Source organism: Loxodonta africana, chromosome 6 (genome assembly GCF_030014295.1).
Source record: "Loxodonta africana isolate mLoxAfr1 chromosome 6, mLoxAfr1.hap2, whole genome shotgun sequence".
In the NCBI taxonomy this organism is placed as follows: domain Eukaryota; kingdom Metazoa; phylum Chordata; class Mammalia; order Proboscidea; family Elephantidae; genus Loxodonta; species Loxodonta africana.
This window is the reverse complement of record NC_087347.1, coordinates 115411416-115431065: the sequence shown is the minus strand read 5'-3', so window position 1 is coordinate 115431065 and position 19650 is coordinate 115411416. Positions and strand designations below refer to the sequence as shown.

General features: G+C 42.8%; 1 protein-coding gene across 6 annotated transcripts in view; it reads left to right on the top strand.

The window, feature by feature from the left end:
• Positions 1-19650, top strand: part of MGAT5 (alpha-1,6-mannosylglycoprotein 6-beta-N-acetylglucosaminyltransferase) — a 430917-nt gene that overhangs the window by 150669 nt on the left and 260598 nt on the right. The window lies entirely within an intron of this gene.

Below are 19650 nucleotides of genomic sequence, written 5' to 3'. Positions count from 1 at the left end.
GAACTAAAGGTTACTAGGAGAAACCAAATAACTGGACTTGTTAAATCCGTGTTCTTGATTTTATGTCAGTGTCCTTGGTTTTATGCCAAGAAACCAAATAATTAGACTTGTTAAATCCATGTCCTTGATTTTTTGACAATGTCCTTGGTTTTATGCCAAGAAATTTGGAAGACAGCTACCTGGCCAGCTGACTGCAAGAGGTCCATATTTCTGTCCATTGCAAAGAAAGATGATCCAGCATAATGTAGAAATTATCAAACAGTATCATTAAGATCACAAGGAAGTAAAATTTTGCTGAAGATCATATAAAAGCGGCTGCAGCAGTGTACAACAGAGAATTGCCAGAAATTCAAGCCGGATTCGGAAGAGGATGTGGAAAACGGGATATCGTTGCTGTTGTCAGATGGATATTGGCTGAAAGCAGAGAATACCAGAAGGATGTTTACCTGTGTTTTATTGACTATGCAAAGGCATTCGACTGTGTGGATCTTAACAAATTATGGATAACATTGCAAAGAATGGGAATTCTGGAACACTTAACTGTGCTCATGCTGAACCTGTGCATAGACTAAGAGAAAGTCATTCAAACAGAACAAGGAATTCTAGGTGCTTTAAAGTCAGGAAAGGTGTGTGTCAAGGTTGTATCCTTTCACCATACCTATTCAATCTGTATGCTGAGCAAATGATCCAGGAAGCTGGACTGTATGAAGAAGAACAGGGCATCAGGTTTGGAGGGAGACTCATTAACAACCTGCGTTATGCAGATGACACAGCCTTGCTTGCTAAAAGTGAAGAGGGCTTGAAGCACTTACTGATGAAGATCAAAGACCACAGCCTTCAGTATGGATTACACTTCAACATAAAGCAAAACTCCTCACAGCTCAATCAATAATCAACATCATGATAAATGGAGAAAAGGTTGAATTTGTCAAGGATTTCATTTTACTTGGATCTACAATCAATGCCCATGGAAGCAGCAGTAAAGAAATCAAACGATGTATTGCATTGGGCAAATGTGCTGCAAAAGACCTCTTTAAAGTGTTAAAAAGCAAAGATGCCACTTTAAGGATTAAGGAGCACCTAACCCAAGCCATGGTATTTTCAGTCACCTCATATGCATGTGAAAACTGGACAGTGAATAAGGAAGACTGAAGAAGAATTGATGCATTTCATTTATGGTATTGGCAAAGAATTTTGAATATACCATGGACTGCCAGAAGAACAAACAAATCTGTCTTGGACAGAGTACAAGCAGAATGCTCCTTAGATGTGAGGATGGTGACATTTTGTCTTTTGTACTTTGGACATGTTATCAGGAGGGACCAGTCCCTGGACAAGGACATCATGCTTGGTAAAGTAGAGGGTCCGTGAAAAAGAGGAAGACTTTAAACGAGATTGATTGACAGAGTGGCTGCAGGAATATCTCAAACATAGCAACAATTTGTAAGGGTGATGCCGGACCAGGCAGTGTTTCCTTCTGTTGTACATAGGGTCGCCATGAGTCGGAATCAACCCAACAGCACCTAACAACAACAATTTAGTAAATAGTCTGTGAGTTCTTGAGGAAAAACTGTTATCGTTCAGACCTACCCTACTGTCTCCCTCTTCCACTTTCAAGGACCTTGAGCTTACCCTGAGCCCACCGCATAATCCAGGATAATTGCCCTGTTTTAAGGTCAGCTGATTAGCAACTGCTTTAGGCTGAGTTCTCTAGAGAAGCAAAACCAATGAAGCATATATATATAGAGAGAGAGAGAGGGAGGAAGAGAGAGAGAGAGAGTAAGATTTATTTCAAGGAAGTGGCTCACATAGCTGTAGAGGCTGTCAAGTCCCAAGTCCATGGGTCAGGCATCAGGCTGGAGGGCTCTCCTGACTCATGTAGCTGACCAACCCAAGATCAGCAGGTCAGATGGCAGGATGCTGGCTCACAGGCTTCAGAGGTCAGTGAATCTCAAGATTGGCAGGTAAGATGGCTGGCCACTGGCTCACAGGCTTTGAAGGCCAATGAGTCCCAAGATTGGCAGGCAGCCAGGCCAGGTTCCAAGAATAGGAGATCAGATGATGATGGGCCGTTGCAGGATCCAGAGCAAGCGAGGGAGCTTTGCCAGAACATCCATGTATATATACTGGATGAAGGCCACATCCGCAAGGAAACTCCCCTTAGAACAGATTGACTGATCACATTAGATCATGTCATGGAGGATGACTACGTCGTTAGGTAACTGCCAAACTATAGCATTACAGAACTGCCAGACTGCATCATTACATAACTTCCAGACCACTAAGAGCCATGGCTCAGCCAAATTGACACACAGACTTAACCATCGCAGCAACCTTAATCCAATCTGATACCTTAATTCTCCTTTGCCATGTAATGTAACAGGTTCTAGGCATTAAGATGTGAACTTTTTTGGGGAATCCGCAGTTCTGCCTGGGCCCCTGGTTGGTGTCAACACTTAGGCTCGGCTGCAAACTGAAAGGTTGCTGATTGAGGTCCACCCAGAGGTACCTCAAAAGACAGTCCTGGCGATCCACTCCTGAAAAGCCAGCCATTGAAACCTTTGGAGCACAGTTCTGCTTTGATAGACACGTGGTCCTGTGAGTTGGTATCAGTTCGACAGCAGCTGGTTAACCGGTTATTATTCCGCCTACCATAACTATCTTGTTCTTTTTTGCTCAATTACTTGTTACCCTGATATGTATATCATGTAATAAAACATATAGATACATGTAATGCATCAAGGTAAAAATACATGATATAATACATAAAACTTATAGGAAGGTAAAAATACACTTAATGTTAAGAAAGAAAAAGATGACAGAAGAAGAGTAGGAAAATAAGAGCCAGGAATGAGGTTTTTTAATACCAAATAGATACCCTGGAGTACAATTCAGTTCCTGGAAGTAGACTGTCCTTTTGCTTTAAGCTTCTCCTAGCAGCTGTATGAAGACGGAAACAATGCTAGTATGTTCTACTGTGTCAGTGAAGTTAAACCAACCTGTTGCTGTGGTGCCCAGATGAATAATCCTGATGCTAAGATGAAAGAGAGCTTTCTTCTCCAGTGTTAAACGTTTCACAAGCCCCTTTCTTATTGCTTTCTATTTTAGGTCAACTTTTTTTAAAGTGTTCTAGAGATTTCTTCCAAGATGTGTGGTCCAGGTATGGGTTCAGGCTAAATTCAGGGATCTGTTTTGCAGCATCTAGGGCAGTGGCTCCCATCTGTTGGTTCTCAGCCCCCCACCCCAACTCCGTGATTTTTGAGAGTGCTCTGAGCTTGCGTTTCTGAATGGCGGTGATGTTGGTTTTACCAATTTCCATATGTGAAAGCCATTAAATAAAATATGCATTTGCACCTATGATCCACCTTTAGAATGGAAGTGTTTGGAAGCCTATCAGTATCTCTCAAGAACATGGGAAAGACAGTGACAGGAGAACACTCTGCACTAGCAACCGGGAGGTTTTTGGACATTATATGTTATAAAAAAAATTATTTATATTCTTAATAGACTGTTGGGTAAAGACAGGATGCATTAGTAGGATTTAGGTCGAAGTATAGATTACTGAGGATTATGCTGATCATTCTGTTGATTTCTTCCAGATTATTTTCCCTTTGGCTAGAAGTTGCATTGATCTGATGAAAATTATTTTGGCATATTTTAAAAATCAATATTTAAAAAAAAATATTTTGACTGTTGTCATCATTTTATGTTTTAATTTATTAGGATTAAAGATTCCTACACCTGCAATATGTTTTCGTGGAGAAATGCTTCAAATAGCTGCCGGAATCCACCTGTCTTATCCTGATTTTTAGAAACAAGACAGAAAAATTGTAAAAATAAATGTATGGGCGTTTCGAGATGTCAGTTAAATCGCATCCTTCCAACCTTCTGGTGTCTGAACTGGAGGAAGTAGACAAAAGAAGCCAGGCAAAGATTAAAATACAGTACTAGCTTTAATAGTGTCCAGCTGGGTTGGGAAACCTGGCTGCGTATAATGGCAAAATAAGGCATCTTCATCCCCCCTAGCTCGTGTCCACATGACCATGTAGGTGATGGCCAGTTGTGGTTGAGTTCTGTTGGGTAGGAACTGGTACCAGTTGCCGCTGAGTCATTTCTCACGCCTGGCGACCCCAGGTGTGTCAGAGTAGAGCTATGCTCCATAGGTTTTTTTAATGGGTGATTTTTCAGAAGTAGATCATCAGGCCTTTTCTCCAGGGCTGCTCCTAGGGCACCTGGAACCTCTAACCTTTGGATAGCAGCTGAGTGCATGTTCTGTTTGTACCACCCAGTAACTCCCTCTGGGTAGGAAAGTCTTGCCCACGTAACCCACAGGAACTGAAGCCTTAGAATGCACACCTCCTGAGGGCAGGAACCGTGCAGTCCCACCAAACTCAGGTGCTATTGGTGATTCCTCCCCCAGCAGGAGTGTGAGGGCTCCCATGAAGGTGTGGTCTTCCTCTGGGGTCTCTTCTGAGGAAATGGAGCACACGCTCTGCATACACATGTGTCTAGCGGAAATATGGAGTCCTCCCTTAACCACTGAATTTTTTTTTTTCTTTTTAATTCAGATATAAGAAATCCAAACTCTGGGAAGGTTTTTTGTTTGTTTGTTTTAAATGTATTTTTGATGCTGTGGCAACTAATCAGATTGCTGTCTGGTTTTGAATACCATCTGGTATTCAGTATTAGATGGCTATCTGGTTTTATGTGTACTAATAAATACACGGTTTTGGAGTTGATTTTATTTACACATCACTCTTTTTTTTCTTACATAATTAAATCAATCAACTGGGCAAAAGATAATTTGCCATTACTCATTGTAAGCATTAACAAAGATGTTATTAAAATAGATCAACTTCATAAACTTTAGTGGTCTCATTTCAAGCCTGAAATAGGTTTTAACTTTTATCACCATAAATTTATCATATAAAAAGAAATAATTTAAAAATTCCCAAGGAAGGAGGGGTGTAGTTGTGTGTGTGTAGGGAGGGGTGTGGGAGAAAGAGAGAGACTGATTATATATTATGTTAACGAACTTAGTTGGTCACAAAAGTTTGGGCAAAACTGATGGGGAGGAATGAATGGGTTTTGTATCCCTTGAGGTATCCTTTGTAAATATAGTTTCTTTTACCTAACCTTTGAAAGGCTTTCCAGTGGCCATGAAGTCAAGATGATGTGCCCTGGTCAATACTGGAACTAGAGCTGTTTCTAGAGACATTCTTTTATGCAAAATTAAGGCACCGAATGAGATGCTTTCCTCAGTTGAAGGCTGTTCTACTTTGAAGCCAACTGAGAACGTTTCTGTGACTGCGAAGGCAGGAGTTCTAAACGAGCACTTAGCAATTATAAAACAATAGCAACAACAGCGAAAACTTAGTAAACCCCCCATGATGTCTAACTTTAAGCAGTACAAAGCGTGTGTTGAGTAGCTGCGTAAGGTATCTGCTGTGTGGGGGTGGCAACCCCATGTGTGTCCGAGAACTGTGCTGTATAGGGTTTTCAATGGCTGTGATCTTTCAGAAGTAGATCACCAGGCCTTTCTTCCAAGGATGGTTTTGAACTGCCAAGCTTTCAGTTATTAGTCCAGTGCTTAACTGTTTGCGCTACCCAAGTATTTACTATATCAGGCTTCAAAGCTGGAAGACATGTATCCAAATTGTGATTCTAATTTTAGCATTATGGCTCCAAAAACCCTTCTTTTGCCAGCAATTAGAAAGCAGGACCAGTTGTTTTGTGGCAGGGATTCCTGGTTCACAGGGATAAAACCGTGCCATCTGCACATACAATTCTCGGCTTTCTATTCTCAGGAGGGTGGAAAGTAATATCAAATCATTGAGTTCTGTATCCATTCTAAAAGGAGAGTTGTGCCATATCCTCCCTTATTCTCCGCTGGAAATTAGCACCTGACCTGGTCCCTGTTTTTCTTCTCTTGTGGATGAGATAATACCAGTGCTTCTCAAACTTTAATGTGCAAACAGATAAACTGGAGATCTTGTTAAAAACACCCATTGTGATTCAGGTGGCCTGGGCTTGGGTCTTAGATTCTGCATTTCTGATAACTTACCAGGTGATCTCGATGCTGCTGGTCCATGGACGAGACTTTGAGTAGCAAGTTAATAGAGGTGCGGGTTACTAGAAGCATTGGTAGAAGTTGAGGCCATTAGTTTAACTGCAGGTGATTTCTCATCTTAGGAGGTAAATGCCAAGGAGAGGTTAATAAAAGTCATAATAGTCTGGCATCATTCTCAACAAGTTCCTCTACAAGGCGGTGATGCTATAACAGGGCCTCTGGTGGACCAGCTGTTCCGGAAAGACTGGCTCCTGGGTAGAGCGAGCGTGGGCCTGAGAAGACCAGCTTGTAATCCTTTAAGAAGCTAGGATACCTTTACGAGAACTGTCTAGTAAACCTGCAGCAGACCTACATTTTGGGTCCCACTACGTAGGACCCATAGAGTTGATAAAAGGAACATTTTCCCAAGAATATCATAGTTCTCATGGCTGGCTGCATATTAAAATCACCTAGGGAGCTTTAAAAAAAAAAAAAATACCCCTGCTTGGGCCATACCTCAGATGAAGTAAATCAGAATTGGGGGCTGGGGGGGGGCGGTAAGGCCTGCATATCTATATATTGTGTGTAAGCCTGAATTTAAATTTTTAAATAGTTTTTTTATGAGCAGCTTTAGATTTACAGAAAGACTGTTCAAGAAGTACAGAGTTCTCATATGTTGCCTCTCTCCCGTTCTGTTTCTCCTGTTAGAAACCTCTTATATTCGTGTTGTACATGCTAACATTGGTGAACCAGTATTGACACAGGGTTATTAACTTACGGTCATAGTTTACAGAGGGTTCACTCTTTGTAAGTGCATGTCATTTGTCCACCATTAAAACATCCTACAGGATAGTTTCACAGCCCTAATGTGTGTTACTTAAAAAAGCGCTCAGGGAAGATTAAGTGCATCCTGGGTGGAGAAGCCCTGGTTCAGGCGGTCTTTAACTCTGAGGGTATCCTGAGAGGCTCCATTTTAGTTTGAGCTAATTCATCATTTGTGCAATGTGAAGGCTTGTAACCAGGCCCCCTCTAGGCCAATCCAAGATTTTTGTAGTATTTTGGAGAGTTGACCTTGGTTTATAAACTGGGAGACAATTAAACCTGTCAGCCAACATCTGCACACTGAGTTCTTCCCTGAGAAAATTCAGACCTGGAGTACCTATAACCGAGGGCCTGCCAAAGCTTGGGGCTCTGTGCTCCACGTGGATTTTTTTAGGCTGATTTTAGAAACAGGAGAAATTCATTATAAGGTTTAAATTTGATAGGCCTCTGAGTGGCCATTTTAGGTTGTGTATGTGTGTGTGTGTGTGTGTGTATATGCGTGTGTGCAATATTATACCTTTCCTCACTTAACAGCTATTTTTTTTTTTAATAAACCTGATGGTCTTTATCAAATCAAGTGCTTGGCCGGCTGTCTCATTTCTGCAGACAGTGCAAGATGGTGCACCAAGGACACTCAGGGGCAGCCCTATACCCAGCTTCTTTTCCCTTCAGGTGGAGGATTGGGGTAATGGAGCTCTAGGATTCAGTGAGTGCTTATTGAATAATGAGCTTTATTGTGAAGGTATTGCCCTACTTTTATGAAATCATTTTTGTAGTCTTTGTGACTACTGTCTTCTTTATTGTTGTTGTTGGCTACCATGTAGTTGGCCCCTGACTCATGGCGACCCACGTGCAATGGACACTGCCTCGTACTGCACCATCCCTGTGATCGGTTATAGATTAGACCGTTGTGATCCATAGGTTTTCACCGGCTGGCTTTTGGAAGTAGATCACCAGGCCTTTCTTCCTAGTACAGAAGCCCTGCTGGCATCTGTTCGGCATCAAAGCAACATACAAGCCTCCACTGACAGATGGGTGGTGGCTGTGCTTGAAGTGCATCAACCAGGAATCAAACCCAGGCCTCTTGCATGGAAGGTGAGAAGTCTACCACTGAACCACGAAAACAGCAAACCCGTGGCTGTCAAGTCGATTCCGACTCATAGCGACCCTTATAGGACAGAGTAGAACCGATCCATAGGGTTTCCAAGGAGTGGCTGGTGGATTCGAACTGCTGACCTTTTGGTTAGCAGCTGAGCTCTTAACCAGTGTGCCAGCAGGACTCCACTGAACCACCACTGCCCTCAATACTGAGGCCATTTTGGGCCTGTTGGCCTTCATGGATGTTGTCTAGATGTAGTGAGTGGCCAGAAGTCTGTTTCTCAGCAACAAAGGCTCATACTTACCATGAAATTATTTTGAGGTTTTAGTTCCCTTTTCTTCTGAGTGGAAGTGAATCTTTTGAGAGTTGTGCTTCAGTGTTGAGTAGACTTACCTGACAAATTCACACCCCGTGGGATTTCTTCACAGACTGCTCCTCTTTTTTTCTTAGTCATCATCGACTGTCAGAATGCCTGTTGTGGCTTCCTTGGCTGGAAGCCAGATGGTAGTCCTTCTTCCTTAAGACTGTGCCATGAAGCATCATTCAGATTTGGCTTTCTCAAAGCCTCTTCCCTGTGCCTCTTTCTTTATAGGCTGGGATCTTTGTGAGCAAAGCCCCAATGTCAGATACGAGTTACTAATGGTGGCATGGCCAGACTAGAAATAAGCTGTTTGGCTGATGCCAAGACAGTTATGGCACTGAAGGATAGGAAGAAATGGAGACTTGTGTCAGTCAACTTGAGAGAGCATTGGGAAACAGGTGGCACAAATGATTGGTGCTTGACTGGTAACCGAAAGGTAGGCAGTTTGAATCTACCCAGAGGAACCATGGAAAAAAGGCCTGGAGATCTTCTTCCCTCAAGATCACAACCAAGAAAGCCCTGTGGAGCAGTTCTACTCAGTAACACATGGAGTCACCATGAGTAGGAATTGACTCAATGATATAGGACAAGAACATCTGTCTGTGGCCGTCACAGCTGTAACACGGAGCCCTGTGCCTGCTGGTCCTCTGGGCTGGTGACAGACTTCTGATTTGACCTTGGTTTGACCTTGGCTTGCTTCTCCTTTGCACTGCAATCTAGTCCTAATGCCTGACCTTCTTTGAGCTGCTTCCTACAGAATTGGAAAGGTCCTGCTGATTGGTTGAGGCAGTGGTTCTCAACTGGGGGCACTTTTATCATCCAGGGGATATTTGAGAATGTCTTTCGACATTGATCGTTACAGTTGTGGGGAGGGAGTGCTACCAGCACCTACTGCATGAGGCCAGGGATGCTGCTAAATACCCTACAACGCATAAGACAGTCCCCCACCACAAAGAATGACCCAGCCCAAAATGTCAATTGTGTCAAGGTTGAGAAACTTAGAATTAAAGGAATTTATTTCATTTTTCAGGGTGCCATGCCTTTTTTTGTTTGTTTGTTTGTTTTGGTTTAGTAAATGTTTTTTTTGCAGTTCTAAGGGTTGCTGTGGTTTCATTTGTTGTTGATGGAAAATTCTGTCAACTGTGAATAACCTGTGGGCCTGGTGAATGAAGCTCACAGAACATGTGAAAATCTTATCTGATCAAGCAGCAGCAGCTTCCTTCTCACTCCTATGTCCTCTTTCCTCTTTGTCCACCTGCCAGTGGTGCACACACCCAAGAGTCTAAGAGAAAATCATTGCACGTTCATTTCTAACCGTTTCCGTTTCCTCTGTACTCTCTGGTGGAGAGGGCCGTGATGTAACATGGTCAGGTGGTGGTTGTAGGTGGGAGTCGGGGAAGAAAGGAATAGAGGGACAGGAAAGGGTACATATTCTGGAGACAGAGTCCTATTACAGTGTTAAAACATTTATTCTGCTATTGATGCCAGGTAAGGAGCCCTGGGCTACACTCAATGGACAGTGGGTGGGGTTGGAGGCTTCCCTTTCCCTTCCTACACCAAGAATGCAAATATAGCATAATAAATGAAACTACTGGCTGTCATTGTGGTTTATTTCTGAAGTAAAAGGGGCTGTGCTGTTTAAAACCCAGATGTTAAAAAAGCCTCCCGAAGTGTGCCAACGTTGTGCTGTTTCTGTCGATGTCTTTCAGGTAATAGCTCAAAATAAGACTTGTTTAGCCAGTTCTAAGGGAACAGACTGTTTTCACTTAGATTGTGTTTTTCCTGTTTATAAAAAGAGAAAAAGGACTAGAGTTCATCAGAGGACAGAGGTCATGGATGTGAAAAAGAAGGGCCCCTGTTCATATCTGCTCTAGGCCAGCATCCCTGTTTTCTCCCGAGTGCACTCCCTACCTGGACTTGGAAGAAAGTTTGGTGATTATCTTAGCTGTCAAGGATTTGTGCTTAAGATTTGGAGTTGCTGCTGAGTGGGTTCTAAGATAGGGTGGTACAGATGGCTAAGCACTTGGCTGTTAACCAAAAGGTTGGCAGTTCCAACCAACACAAAGACGCTTTGGAAGACAGGCCTGGTGATCTTCTCCTAAAAGGTCACAGCCTCGAAAACCTTGTAGAGCAGTTCTACTCTGCACACATGGGGTCGCTGTGAGTCAGAATCTGTGGCTGGTAGGCAGTAGGTAGCTGAGTGGCCTCTAAGATTGATTTCCAGTTGGTGGCACTGGGCCTGTATGTCTAGGCCGTTAGGGGAGAAACGATCTCAGAGCACCATCCCAGCAATTTGGACTTAGTTTGAAGTAAAAGCTACTTAGCTTGTCCCTTCCTTCTTCTCAGCTTCTTTTAAAGACAACAGAAGACAGTTATATTTAGAGCAAGAATTCCCCCCAAATCCATCTGTTTTCCTTATACCAACAACTCCGTAGATGTGTGCTTTTCTTCCTATCATCTGTTGATCCTGCAAGCTTGTGAGGTTGGTAGGACATTGCATTAGATTCTCACAGCTTCTTAACATCATTTGACAGTGGGTTCTGGTTTGAGTTTCCTTTGGAGGTCTTTTCCATTCTGAGTTTCTGAAGGTGGCTGGTAGACTCAGCTTGGTTTGGTAGAGACCTGTGGCGTGTAGAAGACAGGACCTGGGCTTGAGTGGACGTGGGTACTGGTTCAGTTCTGAACCGAGCTGGAAAATGTAGTGGTGTCTGGGCCATGGTGCTGTCCTCTGTAAATTGAGGGTTTGCTCTTGTTTATTATTTTCCTAAGCAAAATCTTATGTAGTATCCCAGTCTCTGTAAAGGTATTTTATACATTTTAATTGATCATATTTCCTTTGAAAGCTGATCCTTAAGGCCCATGAGCAACTTTGCTGAGCGTAGACTTGGGAATTTGGTGAGAGGTTGTGCCATCATTTCAAGGTTGGCACTTAGTTTATTTCTGTGCCATGTTTTGGCTGCTGAATAGAGGAAGCCCAGATTCATCCTGACTAGAAATTGTAATGGCTAAACCAAAAAACAACCAAACCGATTGTCATCGAGTCAATTCTCACCCCACTTGTCACATAGTAGAATTGCTCCATAGGTTTTTCTTCGCTGTAATCGTTATGGAAGCACATCTCCAGAATTTCTTCTGTGGTGCCACTAGGTGGGTTCGAACTGCCAACCTTTATCATTATTATTGTCATTATCATTGTCCCAAAAGAAACTGCACATCTCTTAGCCTTCACCCTCAATCCCATTTCCCTCAGTCCTAGGTAACCACAAACCTCTTTTCTGTCTCTGTTTGTATATATTTGCCTACTCTGGACATGTCATGAATAATACAATATGTGGCCCTTTGTGATTAGTTTCTTTCACTCAACATTTTCAAGGTTTGCCCATGTTGTAGCATGTGTCAGTACCCCGTGTCTTTTTATTGCTGAATAATGTCCCATTGTACAGATTAATTACATTTTGTTTATCCACTCATCTGTTGATGGACGTTTGACTATTATGAATAACTTGGTTGTGGACTTTGAAATTTTTGTGTGGACATATGTTTTCATTTTTTGAGCATATCGATAGGTGTGGAATTATAACTATTATGTTTAACTAGTTGTTTGATGAACTGCCAGACAATTTTCGAGAGTGGCTGCAACATTTTACATTCCTACCAGCAGTGTATGAGGGTTCCAGTTTCTCCACATCCTTGCCAACACTTGTTATTATCTTTTTTAAAATTATAGCCATCCTAGTGGGTGTGAGAGGAGCCCTGGTGGTACAGTGGTTTAAGTGCTCTGCTGCTAACCTAAAAGTCAGCGGTTCTAACCCACCAGCCGTTCTGCAGGAGAAAGATGTGTCAGTCTGCTTCAGTAAAAATTACAGCCTTGGAAACCCTATGGGGCAGTTCGAACTTGTCCTATAGGCTCACTGGGAGTTGGAGTCGACAGCCACAGAGTGGGTGTGAAGTGATATCTCATTGTTTTGAATTGCATTTCTCTATTGGCTAATGACAGTGAGCATCTTTTCTTGCACTTTTGTTTCTTACATTAAGAGAACTGACACATATCTTTACCAAAGATCTTTGGCCAGCTTTGGAAAGATGGAAACCAGATTTTCTTGTGTTGAGGAGTGAGTGGGAAGGAAGGAAGTGGATACTCCTTTACAGGAAGTACAGGGATGGAGGGGATTTGTGTTAGGGTGGTTAGTGACAGTGATGGACCCTAGCTCGCTGCAAACAGACTTCCTTCAAATTCATTCTGGAGGTGGATGGGTAAAGTCATACCCCCCTGAGCTGTTGTTATTCTGGTTGGCAACAAGATCTTCTGAGATACACCATATAGTCCTTTTCTTGCCCAAGAGCTCCACTTTGCTACAGAATCCAGCTGTTCTCATAGCAGGCAGAGTCTTAGCCTGATCCACAGCTTTTTATGCACTAAGTGCCTGAGGCCTCTCTGTTTAGTTGGGTGGCCATTATTTATGATCATTATTAAGTCCCTTTTTTAGCATCAAGACCCTCTGATGAGGCCTGTTGTCCTCTTTGGTTATCGTTTGTTGTTGTTGTTAGTACTGTTGAGTCAACCTTAACTCATGGCAACCCATGTATAACAGAATGAAACTTTGCCTTGTCCTGCGCCATCTTCATGATCACTGGTATGGGCAAGTCCATTGTTGTGAACATTGTCTCAGCCCTCCACCTTACCAAACATGATGTCCTACTCCAACGATCGGTCCTTCCTGATGACATGTCCAAAGTAAGCAAGTCAAAGTATTGGACAATATTCTGTGATCCATTGGGTTGTCATTGGCTTATTATTGGAAGTAGATCACCAGGCCTTTCTTTCTAGTCTCTCTTGGTCTGGAAACTCCACTGAAACCTGTTCATTATGGATGACCCAGCTGGTGTTTGAAATACTGGTGGCATTGCTTCCAGTATCATAGCAACACACAAGCCACCACAGTAGCCCTATCTTACCTTAGTAGGGATAATATATAATGGTTTTGAAAAATGTTTAAAGTTTTACCTTCTTAATAGGAATTGTAGAGGTGAATTCTAATTTAATTCTGTATTTACTATGTGTATGCTGATAAAGGAAACCCTAATGGCGTAGTGGTTAAGTGCTACTATGACTGCTAACCAAAAGGTTGGCAGTTCAGATCCATCAGGCGCTCCTTGGAAATTCTACTCCATCCTACAGGGTCGCTATGAGTCGGAATTGACTAGACGGTGGTGGGTATGCTGATAAAAATTTCTGTTATTTCAAATTGTAGATTACACCAAAGGAAGAGAACATTCCTGGCAGTTGTATAGTCCCCTAAAATCTGGGCCTTCAGTAATCAGAACTGTGCTCTGAACTCCTTATAGCTAGGGATTTTGGCCTCAAATTTATATTAACGGGACCCAGGCTGAGTTTCTTGGCAGCTCTTTAGACCCTGGAATGCAACACCTGGGAATGTTCCCCAGGCAAATGCAGAGAACCACTCCACCTTCTAATGAAGCCCTTGGTCAGTTCCTGGCCTTGGCCTTTTCCTTGCTTCAACTCTGCAGCCTTCAGCAGCCTCTTCACTTGGGTTAATTGAGGAAGTGGAGCAGGACTTCCTGTCTGAAAGTTGACAGGTAGTTCGTGTCAGCCTTTGGGACTGTGTCCTAAAATAGTAAAAGAAAATCTTCAGAAGACTGTCTTTCTTGGTATAGCACCTCATTTACCTACCCTGGGAAAATCCCTTCAGCTCTGGGGTAAAATTGACTAATGAGTGTGGGTTCTCAAAAAAAGGAAGCTTGGTATGTTTGGTTAGGAGGCATAATGAAGGCAGCCACTTCTTGTGGAACTCGGGGAAGCACCAGTTCTAGGGGAGCAATAGTGGGGTGGCTTTCAAAGTGCCAGACGAATGAAGGAAGGAAAGAAGGCAGCCACCGTCAGGGAGCCAGCATTTCGACAGGCTGTGTGAAGAGCGGTCGTGTCTCAGATGACAAGTTCCCCTTGTCAACAGATACTTTGTTGTGTCATTGTGGTCAGCGTCTTTTCCTGAGCAGGTATGCGGGGGTCCCTTAAAGGAGCCCCACACAGAGACTTGTCAGCAAGCCAAGGTAGAGAAGTGTTTTAGGACTTCAGACTAGGAGGGGAGCAGTGGGAAAGAAAGGTGGTCTGAAGAGGTGGACGAAATTGGGGCTTGGAGAATAGCATAATGGGTGCAGGGCCTGCTGGGTGGGAGGAGCAGCTTGAGTGAAGGCAGGAGATCCTGAAGAAGGTGCACAGGGTTCATGGTGATGAACAGACAAATGGGTGAGGAGAGGTAGATGGGATGGGGGACCTCCTGTTGTAAAGTAGTACAGAAAGTAGTTGGAGCCAAATTGCATCAGCAGAGGTTGTATAGCGTCGTGCTGATATATGTGAACCTGGGGTCAGTCAGCCTGGTTCAGGGGCCTCAGACTTCAGTGAGCACCATAGCCACCTGGGGGGCTTTTAAACACAGGTTGCTGGGCTCATGCCCGGAGTTGCTGATTCAGTAAGTCTGGGTGGAGAACCAGGAGTGTGTATTTCTAACAGGCGTTGCTGTTGCTGTTGATTAAGGGACCACACTTTGAGAATCACTGGCCTGTAATTCAGGGGTTGTCAGACTTTTTCTATAAAAGGCCAACACACACACACACACACACACACAAAACAAGAACAAGAGCAAAACCAAACCTACTGTCGTCGAGTTGATTCCAACTCATAGTGACCCTCTGTGACAGTATAACTGCCCCATAGGGTTTCGAAGGCTGTAAATCTTTTTTTTTTTTTAATTGTACAGTTCCATTTATATGACATATCCAGAATAGGTAAATTCATAGAGACAGAAAGTAGAGTCAGTGGTTGCCAGGGGCTAGAGGAAAGAAGAATGGGGAGTGCCTGCTTCCCAGGCACAGGGTCTGTTTTGGGGATGATAAAATAGGTTTTCAAGTAGATAGAAATGATGGCTACACAACGCTGAGAATGTACGAAATTCCACTGAATTGTACACTTAAAATGATTAATTTTATGTTTTGTAAATTTCACCTCAATCTAAAAAACGTTTAAAAATTATTCTTAATAGTTCTTGATCATATAGAAGGGTGTTTTCAGAATGACCTTATTGGGTCTGAACCTTCAAGGACTCACATGAGACAAAAGGGCTAGGATAAAAGTACCAGAAGTTTGCTTCTTAGGGCCCTAAGAGTAGTCAGTATATTCCTTTGGAACAGATGCTCTTTGTTCTCAAGGAAAGAGTGCATTTTGGTGAGCCCACTTGGTTCTGCAGATATATGTCAAGTATTTATGCCTTGTCCTTTGGCATAGCTCTGAATCGTGGTGAAATAAATTAGATGCAAATACTTTGTCTCTGAATGTTAAATGCTCTGTTGAGTAATTTAAAAGATGTTTTATGATGTAGTCATCCTCAAAGAATACTCCCAATGGTCCTTGCTTGCTGGTATTTATACTGCCGTGTGGTCTCCTCCCACATTGAATCTTGGCTGGCCTGTGTAACCAATAGAATACTGTAGAAGTTACAGAGTATGGCTTCTGAGGCTAGTGCATAAAAGACATCATGATTTCTGCCTCACTCTCGCGTGAATCACTCACCGTGTTGGAAGCTGGGCACCATGTTGTAAGGACGCTCAAGCAGACCTAAGGAGAAGTTCACAAGGCCAGCAACATCTTGCCAGCCATGGGAGCAAGTCATTTGGAAGAAGGTCCCACCCCTAGCTGACATCTCTTTTTTTAAGTTTTATTGTGCTTTAAAAGGAAAAACAAAACAAAAACAGCCACTGCGATCCAGTCAGTTCTGACTCATAGCTACCCTGTAGGACAGAGTAGAACTGATCCATAGGGTTTCCAAGGCCCTAGTGGCACAGTGGTTAAGAGCTCAGCTGCTAACCAAAAGGTTGGCAGTTCATATCTACTGACCGCTTCGTGTAAACCCTATGGGGCAGTTCTACTCTGTCTTATAGGGTTGCTATGAATCGTAATCGACTTAACGGCAACAGGTTTAATCCTTACAGAAGCAAACTGCCACAGCTTTCTCCCTCGGAGTAGCTGGTAGGTTTGAACCACTGACTTTTCAGTTAGCAGCTTTACCCACTGTGCCACTAGGGCTCATTTAATGTGCTTTAGGTGAAAGTTTATAGCGCTAATTAGTTTCTCATTGGAAAATTTATACACAAATTGTTTTGTGACATTGGTTGCAATCCCCACAAGGGTCAGCATTCTTCCCCTGTCTACCCAGGTTCCCAAAAGCCTTTGCTTGGAGCTGACACCCTGAATTTGGACTTGTAAACGACTGTGAGAGAATAAATTTCTCTTTGCTAAAGCCATCAATCACCTTCTGGTATTTCTGTTATAGCAGTACTAGATAACTAAGACAATATCCTTTGCCCATTTTTTAATTAGATTATTTGTCTTTTTGCTGTTGAGATAAAGTATTTTATAGGTTTTAGAGATTAGATCCTTGTTGGATATATCATTGCCCCAAATTTTTTCCCAGTCTGTAGATTCTCCTTTTACCCTTGTGATGAAGTGTGTTGATGAGCATAGGTGTTTAATTTTTAGGCGCTCCCAGTTACATAGCTTATCTTCTGGTGTTTGTGCATTTTTAGTTATGGTTCATATTGTATTTATGCCATGCATTAGGGCCCCTAGCATTGTCCCTATTTTTTCTTCCATGATCTTTATCATTTTAGGTTTTGTACTTAGGTGTTTGATCCATTTTGAGGTGGTTTTTCTGGATAGTGTGAGGTATAGGTCCTGTTTCATTTTTTTGTAGATGGGCATCCAGTTATGCCAGCACCATTTGTTAAGACTGCCTCTCCCCTATTTAATGGACTTTGGTCCTGTGTCAAAGATCAGCTGACCATAGGTGGATGGATTAATGTCTGGGTTCTCGATTCTGTTCCATTGGACTTATGTGTCTGTCGTTGTAGCACTACCAGGCTGTTTTGACTACCATGGCTGTATAGTAGGTTCTGAGATCAGATTGTGTGAGGCCTCCTACATGATTCTTTTTCTTTAATAATATTTTGCTTATCTGGGGCCCCTTTCCTTTCCATATAAAATTGGTAATCAGTTTTTCCATCTTGTTAAAGAATGCAGTTGGTATCTGGATCAGGACTGCATTATATCTCTAGATCGCTTTAGGTAAAATTGATATTTTCACAATGTTGAGTCTTCCTATCTATCTATGATCATGGTATATTTTTCCATTTATATATGTCTCTCTTGGTTTCTTGCAATAATGATTTGTAGTTTTTTTTGTATAGATCTTTTAAGTCCCTGGTTAGATTTATTCCCAAGTATTTTATCTTTTTAGGGCCTGTTATAAATAGCATTGTTTTTCTGATTTCCTTTTAGTTGTTCTCTTTATTGGTGTATAGCAATCCAACTGATTTTTGTATATCTTGCATCCTGCTACTCTGCTGAACCTATTAGTTTCAGTAGTTTTCTTGTGGAATCTTTGGGGTTCTCTGTGTATAGTATCATATCATCTTTAAGTAGGGATACTTTTTACTTCTTCCTTTCTGTTTAGATGCCCTTTATTTCTTTTTCTTTCCTTATTGCTTTAGATAGCACTTCCAGTGCACTGTTAAATAGAAACAATGATAACAGGCATCCTGTCTTTTTCCCATTCTCAGTGGCCGAGGCTGTAAGTCTTTATGGAAGCAGACTGCCATATCTTTCTCCTGCAGAGTGGCTGGTGGATTCGAACTGCCAACCTTTTGATTATAAACTGAGTGCTTAAACACTGCACCACTAGGGTTCCTTCATATAAAGGGCCAGATAATAAATACTTTAGGCTTTGTGGACCATAAAACATATGTCGCATATTTTGTTGCTTTTTACAATGTTTTAAACGTGAATGAATCATTTTGGTCATATATAAACAGGCTGATGGGGGTGGGGTGGTGAGCAGAAGGACAATGTGGTTTAATGAACTACTGGGCTCTCCCTCCTTTGCCCCATAACAGCTGGCCTACCTTTGCCAAGGTACTCACTCTGCCCTTGTGTTCTCATCTGTCAACTGGGCATAATAGTAATAGTTCTTACCATATAGGGCTCTTAGGAGGATTCAGTGAGCTAAGGCAAAACGCACTTAGAACAATACTTGCAACATTTTGTCGTTAGCTGCTGTCAAGTTGGCCCCTGACTCATGGCGAGCCGGTGCGCAATGGAACAAAATGCTACCCATACCTGTGCCATCCCCATGATTGCTTGAGGATCAGGCTCTTGTGATCCATAGGGTTTTCATTGGCTGATTTTCAGTAGATTGCCAGGCCATTCTTCCTAGTTCTTCTTAGTCTGGAAGCTCTACTGAAACCTATTCAGCATCATAGCAGTAAGCAAGCCTCCACTGACAGACGCATGAGGTGCAGTGGTCCAAAATCACACCCAGGTCTCCTGTGTGGAGGGTGAGAGAGAGTCCTACCACTGAACTACCACTGCCCTTGTCTGGAACATAGGTAATATTTATCATTTACTGTTTATTATTAGTAGTAGTACTACCAGCTACTCATTACTGTGCTGATGGGTGAGGGGCAAACAGTGAGTGAGACAGACAATTAGGGTTCCACTGCACAGAAGACTCTGAAAGCTGATTGCTCAGGATGTACTGGCACTTCCTCCTAGGCTGCTGGGGAGAAAGAGTTCTTTGAACTGGAATGTGTGCACACACTGAAATATGTCTGGGTTAGTCCCCCGTAGGAGGTCATTGCTCAGCCGTTCCTCTGCCCTACTTAGAAGATGATACCACTTATGAAGTGGCTTGTCCTTGGGCACAGGGCTCTCCTGAAGGGGTGGCTATCTTGCTGTTTCTGTAGTCCATTTGCAACCTATGCTGGGGCCCCACTTGTTGGGAAGCCACGATTTAGGACCTTGTCCAAATCTGTGCCGGTATCAGAGAGGGTCTGGTCACCTTTGTTTTGGCACTGTACCATCTAAGTTCTCATTTTGCCCAGGGTGAGAGTGCAAGTGAGAACTTCAAAGAAGCTGACTGCCACCTGCATCGCATTTCCTGTGTTGCAGTGAGCAAGTGAGCAGGAAAGTGCATCTTTAACCTGCCGATAGAACCGAAAGACAGCTGACTGGGTTGTTGTTAGTTTCCTCAAATTGGGTCTGACTCAGGGCAACCTTACGTATAACAGAGTGAAGTGTTGCCTGGTCCTGCGCTACCTTCATGATGGTTGGTATGTTTGAGTCTTTTGTTGTGGCTGTTGTGCCAATCCATCTCACAGAGGGTTTCCCTCATTTTCACTAACCCTCTACTTTACCAGCCATGATTTCTTTTTCTAACAATTGGTCTTCCCTGAGAACATGTCCAAAGTAAG